The following is a 15,765-nucleotide window of genomic DNA, read 5'->3' as shown; positions in this document are numbered from 1 at the left end:
TAGGGAAGGAAGAGGAGATTCACCGTCAAGCCTTTGGCTCGCTCACAAGCAGCACTCAACTCAGACCTCTTTCCCAGAACCCACCCTGAAACCATCTCTGTCCCCACTCCTCCTCTCTGCAGTTCAGCTCTGTTTTGGGCTGCATGAGGGACGCTGGCTTTGGGAAAGAGGAGCTGGCTGGTGACAAGAAGGCGGCAGGGTGACTTTTGAGGTCCCTGTCCCTGCAGTGGGGGAGGGCAAGGCCTGAGATCCCCACATCCTCCTGCCATAGCCAGGGATGGGGGTACGTCACACCCAGCACCTTCCTTTTGGATAGGCCAACCATAACCTAAGGGGAAGAGGCCGTGCTGTGCCGGCAGGATGGTATGCTGCAAGTGAGAGCCCTGGGCTGATGGTCAGCAAGGGACTGCCCACCTCCAGTTGGTTGCTCATGCTGTGGAAAGGAGCTGGAAGCCACTTTACCTTTCTTGTTCCCAGTAAGAGGTGGCAAAGTCTCTTCTTCTGTTGACTTCTGTGCCCCAAACAAGCTCCCGGAGGACTTGCGGCATCGCATGGGCGGCAGTTTGGAGACTAACTCCATTTGGAACCTGTAAGCGAGGAGAAGGCAGTGAGCGGTGTGACGCAGTGCAACAGCAATCCTTGCTGCTCTCTCTGCTTGCCTGCTCGCAAGCACGTTTTCATGCTGCATGAAGGCTTTCTAAAGCCGTTAGCAGGGTCACTTGGGATAGGAGGAGGGGAAACAGTTTCAGGCGGAAAGAGGGAAGACTGGCTTTGGATGGGAGGAAGAAGGTTTTAGCTGGAGGGTGGTGAGGCACTGGGATGTCTTGCCCAGAGAGGTGCTGGGTGCCCGGACAGGCATTCAAGGCCTGGCTGGACCAGGCTCAGAGCAACCTCATTTGGAGGTAGGTGTCCCTGTTCCCCGCAGGGCAGTGGGACCGGGTGCCCTTTTAGGGTTCCTGCCTGCTCCAATCGTTCTGTGATTCTCTGGCACATCCTCCTGGGCAGGACACTGATGGACACGAGGCACAAGCGCTACGGAATGAGAGCTGAGCAGCTGCATCAAGCAGCAGAAAAATACTCACTTGGGTAAGACCACAAGGCATTTTGAGAACACCAGGGAAGCCACCGGTGTCACACGGGACACCCCCATGTCCAGCAGCGAAGGGGCCTGCAGGGGAGGAACAGGGAGGTTGTGGGACATCTTGGTCACAGCTGAGGCACAGGGAACACGAGGAGCCCGAGGCAGGGAGAGCTGCCAGCACCGCAGCACCTGCACGGCTCAGATCACGGCTCAGGCCCAGGTCCTAGTGGGCCATGTGTGAGCTCATCAAGGCTCACAGGACTGCCCGGACCACGGAGAAACCTATGGCTCACCATGCGAACGGCTCTCCTGAAGTTCGCTTTCCCTGACAGCTTCTCGAGGAAGTCATGATAGAACTTCATTTGGAAGGTCAGCCCGTCAATGAGGAGCACTCCGACGTCCTTCAGGACCATGGCCACGTTCTCCCCATTCCGCAGGCAGCTGGAGAGCAGCGATACGGTGCTTTGGATGCACTTCCGCACTGTCTGCCAGCTCACAGAGGCATCTGCAGCCACCTGGCTGCACTGCAGGGGCTCCACCTTCCTGTCGACTGAGAAAATACCAGGGACGGGGTTGATGATACGGTTGCTGTTCCACAGCTGCTTCCCTAGAACTAAGGGACATCATCCATAACGGCCCCGCGTTTGGATGGGCTCCTGCAAGGGGGAGGTGTGCTTCTGAGAAGGGATGTGGTGGCCCTGTTTGCCCTGTCCATGAAGCCAGCAAGGGTTTAATCCCCCCTCCTACCTGGCAGGGACCCCCTGCAGGACTTGAGGTGGTGCACAGCTATGAGGTTGCTGGCCAGGTGAAACACGGGCCAGCACAGGGTCACGGTCCTGTCCTGCATCCTGATCTCCCTGGAGATGATGTCAAAGGAGCCAAAGGTGGGAATCCAGACCCCCTGCGAGTGGAGGAGGAAGAAAGGGTGGACGCATTATGGGCTGGCTGGAGGAAGAGCTGGAGGTGGTCCTGTGCGGGGGCAGAGCTCAGGAGCCCCCTCCTGCTGTTCAGAGGCACAAGCCAGGGCAGCGGGGACGGCTTTGGGGCTGCACAGCCCTCTCCTTCCCCTCTCCCTCCCTCTCAAACGCAGCTCAGCGGGGAAACGTGGGGTGAGCTTCCTGCCGTGTGTGCAGGGGAAGACGCAGAGGAAGTCCAGGCTGAGCCGGACAGGGCGAGGAGGAACCTGGCAGCCAAGAAACGCACCTTGTGCACCAGGAGCTGCTTGTGTACGAAGGCGGCCACCGCATCCCAGACGGCAACTCGCTCTGCAGATGAAAGGAAAAGCAGGTCACACTCTGCATCTGCCGCTTCCCGGCACCCCTCTCCCACTGCTGGGCAGGAGGGAGGTGGCAGATGGAAAGTGTCATCTCCATCCCAAGACTGGCTGCAGCACCGCTCCCGTGGTGGCTGTGGGTCCGTGTACCTTCAGTATTACTACATGTTTGTCCAGAGGCATGGCCCACCCTGGGGCCGTTCTTGCTCATTCTGGGTTGCTCCTTCTTGGCACCGGCCATGCTGGAGCTCATCCTTCAGATGCGTCTGCTCTGTACCAGATGCTCCTTCAGGATGCAGGACCCTCCTCGGTGCTCTGCCTTCACCCCCCTCCCGGGTGGCCGTGTCACAAACGGCACCACGGCAACGCGGTGACATCACGGCCAGCTGCCCATTATGATGCTGGCACTGCTGCCTGCCCCACCTGGCAGTGCTGACCCATCTCTGCTTTCTCCCTCTCCTGGAGCTGTGAGTTGAGGGGTGACCCTGGGGCGAGGATGGGGCTGGGATGTGTTGCTGTTCTCTCAGTTCCCTGGTCCTTGGGGCACCATTCGGGCCTTAAGGCTGCTGTTGGGCACCCTCCTGATATTGGCGAGCAATGGGCAGGGGAAGGAGGCAATGGGGGGCAGTTGGGGCTGAGCAGGTTACAGGACCGTGACTTGGCCACGTTGTTCTAGTGCTCACAATGGGTCCCTGCACCACAGGGCACTTGGGGGACCCTGGGTGCCTCCGCAGCCCTGAGGACCGGGCATCAGGGGCTGGGAATTAATTGATGGCAAGGAGGGGACTGTCCGTGGCCTGTTCCAGCAGGACCTGGGCACTGTCACCTCCAGCCCTTCCCTTGCGCTCTATGGGGTCGTGCAGAGGAACGGATCTGGAGGGGGCAGGCTCAGAGTGCCCTATGGATGGCCCAGAGTCACCATGCAGCTGGGACAGGGGCTGTGGCTTCCGTCCCCAGGGGACCCATGTCCTGCCCCGGGTCTCTTGGCTGCTGCCAGTCCTTCTCCTGCCCTGAGTCCCTGGGGACAAACCCTGCAGGGACAAGGCTCCTCCTTGCCAGTGCTGCCCTCTGACATCCTCTGATGCCCAGTGAAGACCCTGATGATCAGTGACATCCCATGATGATCAATAAATCCCTCAGCAAAGCTACACGCTGTGTGTCTGTGTCCTTGTTCTCATGCTCAGCAGGGACTGCTGGGATCTGTCCCTGCCTGGCTGTGGCCACATCAAAGTGCTGGGAGGCTTCCCCGGCTCCATGCCATGCACACCATGTCCTGCACCCCTGTGGCCTTCCCCACCCTCTCTCACATCACCTGCTCCAAAGTCCTAAAGGATGGAGCTCCTCACGCTGCCAAGCAGCCCCAGTACCCTCCCTCTGCTCTCTCTCTGCTCCTCCATACAATTCCTCCCAAACCTGTTACACTTTGATCCACCTCTGCTTGGACACAGTGTGACCACATCACCCTCCTTTTAGCTGCTCTCTTACTGCAGCCACTTGGCCCTCCTTTGGGTCTGCTTTAGGCCTCTTGCATCGATACCCCAACCCCATTATCCAAAGCAAAGTTCGCATATCCCCTCCCACGGACACCTCTAATCTCCTGATGACCAATGAAGCCCTCTGATGACCTCCTTGATTAATGGAGCCTTGTGATGTTCAATGAACATCTCTGACAATCAGTGGAGTCAGTGGAGCCCTCCGACAACCAACAAAGCCTTCAGATGACTGCAGTCACCTTCTGATGGCAAAACAAGCCCTCTGATGGGCAGCAGCTTGCTGCTTTCTGTGCATAGAAGGGAAGGGTGGGAAAGGGAGATGTTGACATCACCTTGGTAGACAGCAGTTTGCTCATCGTAGCAATGTTTGTTCCTGATTTGATCAGAGAACCTCGAGAGGAGTGTGGCTGCTTCTGACATTCCTGTGAGACTCTGCTGTGGTTGAAGAGATGAGGCAGGTGATGAACTGCAGACAAAGCCATACTGCCTGATGTTGCTGTTGTTCAGGTAGTACAAAGCATTCAAATGGCTGGCCGTCTCCAAATGATGCACGATAGAAAGCTGCAGCCACACCGTCAATCAACTGTGATGATGCCTGTGTATCCTGAGACGACGACTCTTTTAATCAGGGGGCTTCCAGAATCTCTGAAACCCGTAGGCATACAACTGCAATGGAAGATACAGGCTGTGTCCCAGGGAGAAAGAACCTGGGCAGCGTTAGAAGGAACTGTAACATCCAACCATCTGCAGTCAGGATACAAAGTATGGACATGGGGGGAGGTTGCCCAAGAGTTAATTAACTGTGGCAGAAAATACGGGCTGGTGATTTCTTCCACCAGTAAGTGTGAGCCAAGGGGAGTGAGGCTTGCAGCAGTCAGCCTTGCCCCTGGGCCACCCAGCCCAAAGCTCAATGGGGCTGGAAAGGGTCTCACTGGCAGTCATTGCCAGTAAGTACAGGTAGGCAAAATATTGATCATAAATGTAATTGTCTCTGGACACTGGGCTGTCAAGAGGGCGTTCCCCGAGATTTGATGGGTGGATTACCCACAGTCAGGTTAGAGAAATCAGTTAACTGGTGGCCAGAACAAAAGCTCAAAAAGCTCAAGAAAAGCTGATGCATTCGCCCCCCTCCAGCGCAAGGTAGGCAGGAGGCGGGGGAGGGCAGTGAAGGGTGGATGTATTAGAAAGCTTACAACAAAAGGAGAAGATCCTCGATTTAACATCTTCTGTCCCAAGGCCTCACCCACCACCCTTGCCATTTGCCCCTGTGAGTCACCATCCAGTTGCTGATAAACCAGGGAAACACTCCTCTCCCTGGCCAGCCTGTGTCGACTCACCCAGCTATCCTGAGGCCAGTGTCCCTAACCTTAGTGGAACCTCTTAATAAATACACTTGGAAGGCTAAGGGTGCCCGGGAAAAGGAATATAGAATTAACACTTGCTCAATTATTCCCTCATTTTAACCATATTAACAAAGCCCCCAAAAGGCAAGTTGGGGTCTTGTTTTATTTTACAGAGGATCCCCGTGTGACCTCGACTTAGCACAGAATGGCTGAGAGCTGCCTTTACCCATATGTGTTCTGTGAGAGAAAAACCGAAGATGTGACTGTGCCGGAATACTGAATACCTCTGTGTTACATCTTTTGGTTGCAATAGTCTTGGCTTGTTGTGGTTGTGGGTTGTGACTGATATCAGCCCTTGGATCTGCTCAACTCCACAATTGGGCTCAGGGTGTTTTCAGCTCATCCTGTCTTTCTGGTGCTCCCTGCACAGTGGCACCATCCCTTCTGAGCCCTTCTGTCACCCCTTTTGGTCAAACTGGTGATGATTTGCATGGAACTCCTCCACGGTGCTTCCAAATTCCTAACACACTGGGAAATGAGCCAAGGGACCCACCTGATATCTGTTAGATGTGCTCACAAAAGAAATCCTTCCTAGAGCCCTTTGCACCGATGCTGTTCTGTGTCACATCTGTCCAGGAGCTGCATCCAAAAGGTGGCTGTTGGAAATGGTCTGAGTGTTGACAAGAGATGTGTGTGTTTGTGGGATTACCCCCCTTATGGTTCTTACTGTGGGGTATCCTACACACTGCCCCGTGAGAAGTTCAGCAGACCACCACAGTATTTGAACTTCCAAACCAGCATTTGGGTCTCTCAGCATCTGAATTGCTTTGGAAATGCTCAAGTGGAAAGTTCTCGAGACACTGAATCACCTTTGAGAACATTGCATGGTGTCACTGATGTCTATGTCCGTGACAGGGGGGCAGTAGGCCCGTAGGCTCCCCCAGCCCCTGACAAGTGGGAAGGGAAAAAGGGAAAGGGAAAGAGATGGGAGCTGGGCTCAGGGAAACAAACAGAGAAGCGGCAATGATCTAAGGAGGAAAACTTATTTTACTAATTACAATCTAATTGAAATTGAGGCTAATAAATCAAGTAAAATAAAAGAGAAAGAGAGAGGTTTCACACTCGCTGCCAGGCACTGAGAGAGAGAGAGCTAGCGTCACTTCCGTCACGTGTTTCCCTCTCTGACCATGTGGTCCTCTGGGACATGTAGTTTTTCTTCTCTGTGCTCCACATGATGTTATGATGTGTGTCACGGTTTGAACTAAAAATCCACCTGCGTCCGTGACAGGGGGCCGTGGGCCCCGGAGGGGCCCTAGGCCGAAAAGAAAAAGTTAATTAGGAAAAGAAAACAGCGGCAACGATCTAAGGAGGCACACTTATTTACTAAATACTATATCGAAATACAGGATAACACAATATAATACAGTATAATTGAAAATTGAGCTAACGAATCAAGCAAAATAGGAGAGAGAATGAGTCCCGTAACCGAGAGGCCTACTGTAAATCTAGGCGAACGGCTGAAGGCTCCCACACACTCCCCTGAACGCCAGAACTCGAAAGACCTCAGTCTGTTCTGCGACAGAGTTAATATAGAGTCCAGGTCCCGTGACCTATCGTGTTGTTCCCTGGGAGATGTAGTCTTCTTCTGATAAGTTGCAGATTCAGTAAAATTATTCATGCTTTATATGATGTTATGATGTGGAATACTGATAGCAAAAATTACAAAATTATTAAACCATGACATTCCACCCCTTATTCTACATCATTACATTATATTTATACATACATACACACTCATATGTATAATTGTGAATAATCAGCAACCTTATTTTTTCTCAACAATCTATATTTATTCCATACAAATCCCTAAGTTGAGAACAAAACTCTATAACCTAATTTACTATTTATTAATTTTGAGAAAATGGCAAAACTGCCAGAAAAAGGAAAACATGTCAGCGGTAGAGGGGAAAGGCAGCGCTGGTAGGGCGTCCCCCACATCAAGGTGCACTCATCCTTTCCCAGCCACCACAGCAGATTTCCTTTTGACTTATACTTCTTTCCATGTGTGCTCTACACATGCATGGCCAGTGCAGGATATAGAGTCCAGATGGAAAACTTGCTTACAGAATGCCTAATTAAGGTATATAGAGAAAAGTGTTTCCTTAACATTGATCCATTCTATCTTAAGTCCTATACCTAATTGAACTATTCTGTAACCAATTGAAATATTTTCTGAGACTCTACCTATATATCTACAGGAAAATCATTGGCTGCACTCCCCCAACATCAAATTCCCTTGTGGTACACATTGAACATTCCCATTTTTGTCCATCACCCACCATGTGCACCCAGGTCCCTGGGCAAAGACAGTACCCCGGAGAGGTTTGCCCTTTCCAGACGCTGGAAGGACCCAAACTGTTTTTCCCAACACACTCTTTATGTGTACTACAGGAACCTTATCTCCCTCCATGGTACGTAGGGAGCTGGATTGGTTAGGACCATTACGATTACTAGATCCTCGAGTGTTGACCAACCAGGTGGCTTCTGCTAAATGGTTCTCCCAATTTTTATACGTTCCGCCACCCATTGCTTTCAACATAGTTTTCAATAACCCATTGAATCGTTCAATCTTACCAGAAGCTGGTGCATGATAGGGAATATGGTAAATCCACTCGATGCCATGATTTTTGGCCCAAGTGGTTACAAGGGAATTTTTAAAATGGGTCCCATTATCTGATTCAATTCTTTCCGGAGTGCCATGCCGCCACAGGATTTGCTTTTCCAATCCTAATATGGTGTTTCGGGCGGTAGCATGGGGTACTGCGTATGTTTCGAGCCACCCAGTGGTTGCCTCCACCATGGTGAGTACATAACGCTTACCATTGCGAGATCGTGGCAAGGTGATATAATCAACCTGCCATGCCTCTCCATATTTATACTTTTGCCATCGCCCTTCCCCCCAAATAGGTTTCATCCTCTTGGCTTGTTTAATTATGGCGCATGTTTCACAATCATGAATAACTTGAGCAATAGCGTCCATAGTTAAGTCCACCCCTCGGTCTCTGGCCCACTTATATGTTGCATCCCTTCCTTGATGACCTGAAGTCTCATGGGCCCACCGAGCTAGGAATAATTCACCCTTGTTCTGCCAGTCCAAGTCTATTTGAGCCACCTCAATTTTGGCAGCTCGATCAACCTGATGGTTATTTTTATGTTCTTCAGTAGCCTTACTTTTAGGCACATGAGCATCTACATGGCGCACCTTTACAACAATGTTCCTTATTCGGGCAGCAATGTCTTTCCACAGTTCAGCAGCCCAAACAGGTTTACCCTTTCGTTGCCAATTATCATCTTCCCACTGTTGCAACCACCCCCATAAGGCATTTGCCACCATCCATGAATCAGTATAAAGATGAAGCATTGGCCACCTCTCCCGTTCAGCCACATCTAAAGCCAGCTGAACAGCCTTTACCTCTGCGAATTGACTCGATTCTCCTTTACCTTCGGTGGCCTCTGCAACTTGTCGTGTGGGGCTCCATACAGCAGCTTTCCATCTGCGATGCTTCCCTACAATACGACATGATCCGTCTGTGAATAGGGCAAATTTCTTTTCGTTTTCTGGTAGCTCATTGTATGGTGGTGCCTCTTTAGCACGTGATACCTCTTCTGTAGGTGGTGTTTCAATTTTTTTTACTCTCAGGCCAGTCCATGATCACTTCTAGAATTCCAGGACGGCTGAGTTTTCCCATTCGAGCTCGTTGAGTAATTAATGAAATCCACTTACTCCAAGTGGCATCAGTAGCATGATGGGTGGAGGGAACCTGTCCTTTAAACATCCAGTTTATTACTGGCAAGCGAGGTGCTAGAAGAAGCTGAACCTCTGTCCCAACTACTTCAGAAGCAGCCCGAACCCCCTCATACACGGCTAAGATCTCCTTCTCAGTTGGAGTGTAGCGCTCCTCAGACCCTCTATATGCTCGACTCCAAAATCCTAGGGGTCGGCCTCGGGTCTCTCCTGAGGCTCTTTGCCACAAACTCCAGGTGGGACCTTTCTCTCCAGCAGCAGTGTAGAGGATGTTCTTCACATCCTGTCCCGTCCGTACTGGCCCCAAGGCCACGGCACGGGCTATTTCTTGTTTTATCTGCTCAAAAGCCTGCTGCTGCTCAGGACCCCATGAGAAATTATTCTTCTTCCGTGTTACCTGATAGAGGGGGCTCACTATGTGGCTGTAGTTTGGGACATGCATTCTCCAAAAGCCCACTACTCCCAGAAAAGATTGGGTCTCTGTTTTATTTGTGGGCGGAGACATAGCAGTGATTTTGTCAATCACATCTGCTGGGATGTGACGACGTCCATCTTGCCATTTTATGCCTAAGAACTGGATTTCCTGGGCAGGCCCCTTCACCTTGCTGCGCTTAATGGCAAAACCAGCTTTCAAAAGAATTTGGATTATCTGTTTCCCTTTCTTGGAAACCTCTGCTGCTGTATGGCCCCACACCACAATGTCATCAATATACTGCAAGTGTTCAGGAGCATTACCCTGTTCCAGAACAGCTTGGATTAATCCATGGCAAATTGTTGGGCTGTGCTTCCACCCCTGGGGTAAACGGTTCCAGGTATACTGAATACCTCTCCAGGTAAAAGCAAACTGTGGCCTACATTTTGCAGCCAATGGGATGGAAAAGAAGGCATTAGCAATATCAATGGTGGCATACCACCTAGCTTCTTTTGACTCCAATTCATACTGGAGTTCTAGCATGTCTGGTACAGCAGCACTTAATGGAGGTGTGACTTCATTCAGGCCACGGTAATCTACCGTCAGCCTCCATTCCCCACTGGTTTTACGCACTGGCCATATGGGGCTGTTAAAAGGCGAGTGCGTTTTGCTAATCACTCCCTGATTTTCTAATTGGCGAATTAGCTTTTGAATGGGGAGCAATGAGTCCCTATTGGTGCGGTACTGCCGTCTGTGAACCACTTTGGTGGCAATTGGTACCTCTTGGTCTTTTACCTGGAGCAACCCCACAGCAGAAGGATCATCTGACAGACCAGGTAAAGTTGACAGCTGCTTAACACCATTTGTGTTTACAGCAGCTATCCCAAAGGCCCATCGATACCCCTTGGGATCCTTGAAATATCCCATCCTAAGGTAATCGATTCCCAGTATACATGGAGCCTCTGGACCAGTCACAATAGGGTGCATTCGCCAGTTTTTACCAGTGAGGCTTATTTCGGCCTCCAACATAGTCAATTCTTGGGAACCCCCAGTCACTCCATGGATATAAATTGGTTGTGTCCCTTGGTGACTTGAGGGCATTAGGGTGCATTGTGCACCAGTGTCCACCAAGGCTTTATATTTCTGTGGTTGAGATGTGCCAGGCCACTTAATCCACACAGTCCAGTATACTCTGTTGTCCCTTTCCCCCCCCTGGCTGGGGGCAGGGCCCCTCTATTGTTTACCTCGGCGGCTTGCAGCAACTGGAACTTTCCCCCGTTTGGAAGAGTTCACCTTGGTGGTTGTTTTGGATTGTAATTCTTTCACTCGTGCCTGAAGTGCAGAAGTGGATGAGTTATACCACTTCTTTATATCCTCCCCATGATTACTCAAGAAATACAACAAAGCAAAACGTATGGTCTTATCATTGTCGTTTGCTTGAATACGAGGTGTCTTATCGTTGTCATTTGCTTGAATACGAGGACGTCTCTTTTTTATGGTTGAGATTTTCGATGATACAGGTCGAGAGGAACTCATGTTGTTTAGCTCTCTCAATAGGCGATCGTGGAAATCCTGGTTTCCATCATCTGGTACCACCGTGGATTCATCTACATCAGGCACATTAGCCAATTTGTCAATAATATCACTTTGTGTTTCCTCCACTTTGTCTAACCTTTCCACTATTTTTTTTCCCATTTGGACAATGGCTGAAGTATAAAGCTTAACTTCTGTAGCGCTTATAAATAATTCAAGCTCCTGAAGTCTGCTAATTAGCTCATTTACAGGGGGCTTTCTTTCCCCTTTGCCATATACCAATGCAAGTGCACTGGCATGCTTTTCTGGAGCTGCCTTTGTAAAGTCACGCCACATTTGTCGTGGAACGTGGACTGCTTCAGGATCATGTAATTGGTTTGGATTGTTACGATTGAACTGGGGGCTGTAGAGCATTTCCACCAGAGCCCTTTCTCTCAAAAATTGGATACCTTTCTCCATATCAGTCCATTTCTTTTTCTCAGGCTCCAAGTCCCGTTTAAAGGGGAATCTATCTCTTACCGCTATCAACATCCGCTTCCAGAGGGTGTAGGACCGATTTTGGCATGTGCCTATACCTCTGTCCACACGTGAGTCCCTGGAAATGCTACCCAGTTGGCGAGCTTCACTGCCATCGAGCCACGCACTGTTGGCACCATTGTCCCAGCAGCGAAGTAACCAAGTGACCATATTTTCTTTTGGCTGACGTGTGAAATCCTTTCTCAGATCTCGAATTTCACTCAGTTTAAAAGATCGATCAATAATGGTCGTAATACTTTGCTCACCTTTTGCTCTATCAAGAGTCCCAGGTGTTAATGTTGGCAGCTGTGTTGATGAGGCTGCCCCATCTATAAGTTTGGACTCGAGAAATTCTCGTAAAGAAAATCTAGCTTTTGGCTCCTCGTCTGACTCTGACCCTGACTCTGACGCTTGTGTTATTTCCTCCAGGCGACCTTCCTCCTTCTTCCTCTCTCCTAACTTTCTCTCTCCTAACTTTCTCTGCTCCTCTGACTTCTTCTCCTCCTCTAACATCTTCTTATACTGCTCTAACAACCTCTGCTCCGCCGACTTCCTCTGGTCTTCTGACTCCTCCTGCTCTCCTGAGTCCCCCTGACCTCCTGAGTCCCCCTGCTCTCCTGAGTCCCCCTGCTCTCCTGAGTCCTGCTCTCCTAACTCCCTCCGCTCTTCTAACTCCTTCTGCATTTTCTCTATCTGAGTTGAAACTCGTTTTGTTTTTCGCCCTCTTACAGGGGCAACCAACATTGTATCTGGTGCCCCCGGTGGTTGGTTAAGTTGGAGTACATACGGTTCAGACTTGAGGGTGTCGCATTCTGCCCTGAGGACGTTATAACTAGACTGGAGGGCGTCGTGCTCAGACTGGAGAGCGTTGTGCTTACACAGGAGGGCGCTGCGCGCTGCCCGGAGATTGTCGTACCCGGACTGGAGGTCTTTGTGTTTGGACTGGAGAGTGTCATACTTGGACCGGAGGGCGCTGTGCTCGGACTGGAGAGTGTCGTGCTCGGACCGGAGGGCATCGCGCTCAGTCTGGAGAGTGTCATGCTCGGACCGGAGGGCGCTGTGCTCGGACTGGAGAGTGTCGTGCTCGGACCGGAGGGCATCGCGCTCAGTCTGGAGAGTGTCATGCTCGGACCGGAGGGCGCTGTACTCGGACTGGAGAGTGTCGTGCTCGGACCGGAGGGCATCGCGCTCAGTCTGGAGAGTGTCATGCTCGGACCGGAGGGCATCGCGCTCAGTCTGGAGAGTGTCATGCTCGGACCGGAGGGCGCCGTGCTCGGACTGGAGAGCGTCGTGCTCGGACCGGAGGGCGCCGTGCTCGGACTGGAGAGCGTCGTGCTCGGACCGGAGGGCATCGCGCTCAGTCTGGAGAGTGTCATGCTCGGACCGGAGGGCGCTGTACTCGGACTGGAGAGTGTCGTGCTCGGACCGGAGGGCGCCGTGCTTGGACTGGAGAGCGTCGTGCTCGGACCGGAGGGCGCCGTGCTCGGACTGGAGAATGTCGTGCTCGGACCGGAGGGCACTGTGCTCAGACTGGAGAGTGTTGAGTTGGGATTGCAGGGAGCTTTTCTCATCCCAAAGTTTTTCTGCGTCAGCTCTAAGACTCTCTTTCTCGTACCAGATTGAGTCTCGTTGGTACAGGAGATCTTTTCTCTCAGCTTCAAAAGCTTTTTCTCTCTCTACCTTCTCATCCCAAAGTTTTGCTGCGTCAGCTCTAAGACTCTCTTTCTCGTACCAGATTGAGTCTCGTTGGTACAGGAGATCTTTTCTCTCAGCTTCAAAAGCTTTTTCTCTCTCTACCTTCTCATCCCAAAGTTTTGCTGCGTCAGCTCTAAGACTCTCTTTCTCGTACCAGATTGAGTCTCGTTGGTACAGGAGATCTTTTCTCTCAGCTTCAAAAGCTTTTTCTCTCTCTACCTTCTCAGTCCAAAGTTTTTCTGCCTCAGCTCTAAGACTCTCTCTCTCAGGAATGGTATTGACTAAGGCCCAATAAGCATTAGCTAGGCCCAAAATCATTTGTGCCTCCTGAGATCTGCCTGAGCCACAACATTCCTGCCTCAAATATGCAATCAAACTCTCAGGATTCTTCAAGTGTTCAGGAGTGAAGCTCCATAACACTGAAGATGTCTGTCCTTTGAGAATCTCTTCAATTCCCTGCCACTCAGTATTCTCTGGTTCTAGGGAAGACTTCCTCCGGATGTTATAAATCCAGATACTGAGTGAGATTATTACAATAATCAACAGTAAGATCAGGGAGATTAAGAGTGTGGCCCACTGATCATTCAAGAACTGCATAAAGGATTCATAGAAAGAAAGAGGAGCACGCTTAAAAATCACCATTTCTGTATAATTAGTTGCATTAGTTGCTCCCTCTGGAGCTGTATACAGATACGAAGTGAGCATTGCTAACCATGCTTTCAATCCATTATACAATTGTATAGCTCCATAAGAAAAAGTGGCTAGCTTAAACATGGCCCAATATGTTCGGAGCGTCTCAAAAAAGGAACCAATGGCACACAGTCCCTGGTAAAACAAATTTAGTAGAGAAAACATCTTTTTTCCTCCAATAGAGAGAAAAAAGTAAAAGAAAACAAAGCTCAGCAGTGTTTATAAAATATACCGGAGTATTGGCAGTCCGCCTGGACTTTCAAGGTCAAGCTCGCAGGTGCAGAATCCAAAACACGAGATAGCTCCTTAACAGGGAAAAAACTCGTAGCTCTGTTAAAAGCTAAAAGAGCAACAGAAGAAAACACAGAAAAACAGCAACTCAATTTGCCCGCATTCTCCACCAAAATCTGTCACGGTTTGAACTAAAAATCCACCTGCGTCCGTGACAGGGGGCCGTGGGCCCCGGAGGGGCCCTAGGCCGAAAAGAAAAAGTTAATTAGGAAAAGAAAACAGCGGCAACGATCTAAGGAGGCACACTTATTTACTAAATACTATATCGAAATACAGGATAACACAATATAATACAGTATAATTGAAAATTGAGCTAACGAATCAAGCAAAATAGGAGAGAGAATGAGTCCCGTAACCGAGAGGCCTACTGTAAATCTAGGCGAACGGCTGAAGGCTCCCACACACTCCCCTGAACGCCAGAACTCGAAAGACCTCAGTCTGTTCTGCGACAGAGTTAATATAGAGTCCAGGTCCCGTGACCTATCGTGTTGTTCCCTGGGAGATGTAGTCTTCTTCTGATAAGTTGCAGATTCAGTAAAATTATTCATGCTTTATATGATGTTATGATGTGGAATACTGATAGCAAAAATTACAAAATTATTAAACCATGACAATGTGGCATAAGAACAGCAAAGATGACAAAACCATGACAAGGACTAGAAGATGTTCTGAGCAAGTTTGCTGATGATACCAGATTAGGAGGTGCTGTTGCCCCCACGGAGGGTGGAGAGGACTTGCAGAGAGATGTGGACAAATCAGAGAAGTGGGTACAAGTTGGTGCATAAAGCATAACCAAAACAAAATGTGCCTGATTGTGCACCTGGGTAGGGGCAACCCTGGACATACACACTAACTGGATATGGGACACTGGAGAGCGGTCTGACTGAAAAGGATTGGGGGTCCTGGTCAGCATCAAACTGAACATGAGTCAGCAGTGTGCCCAGGCAGCCAGGAAGGCCGACAGTCCACTGGAGTGCATCAAGCAAAGTACTGACAGCTGGGTGAGGGAAAGGATTGTCCCTGTCTGCTCTGCATTGCTACAGCCTCACCTGGAGCACTGGGAGCACTGTAGAGCAGAAAGGACATCAAACTATGGGAGGATGTGCAAAGGATGGCACTGGAACCAAGAGATCTGAAGTTCAGAGCTTCATTGGGATTGACTACGTGTTCAGATTGGGCCCTTCTCCCATCCCACATCCTGCAATGAGACACAGGGCACACCTAAGGCATGAACCTCACAGTGTCCTTGCACCCCATGCAGAGCCTGGGATCTTCTGTCCCTGTGTCTTTCATTTAACACCATACAATTCTCCTTCTCCTGCCCCAGGAAGGGCCCCGAGCCAACATGAGGGACAGGATCTCCCTGCCAGGGGTCTGGGAATCAAGTCATGTCCTGTCTGCTTCCTAAGACAAAGGAGGGGTTTCTTAGCATCAGAGCCACCATGCCAGTGCCTTTGCCTGCCTGTAGTCATGGCTTCCAATTATCTGCTCTAACAGGTCCCTTGGGAATCTTGCTTACTAATGGCCCTCATTGGGCCCATTAATACTCCAAGAAACTGTTACTTCTGCCTTTGTCTTGTTGAGCACTTTGTGCAGACTTCTCTCTGCACTGGAGGCTGATGGACTCAGCAGC

The sequence above is a fragment of the Coturnix japonica genome, chromosome 20 (assembly GCF_054131305.1).
Source record: "Coturnix japonica strain WE chromosome 20, WE-NBRP24, whole genome shotgun sequence".
NCBI lineage: Eukaryota > Metazoa > Chordata > Aves > Galliformes > Phasianidae > Coturnix > Coturnix japonica.
This window is presented reverse-complemented; position numbering follows the sequence as displayed.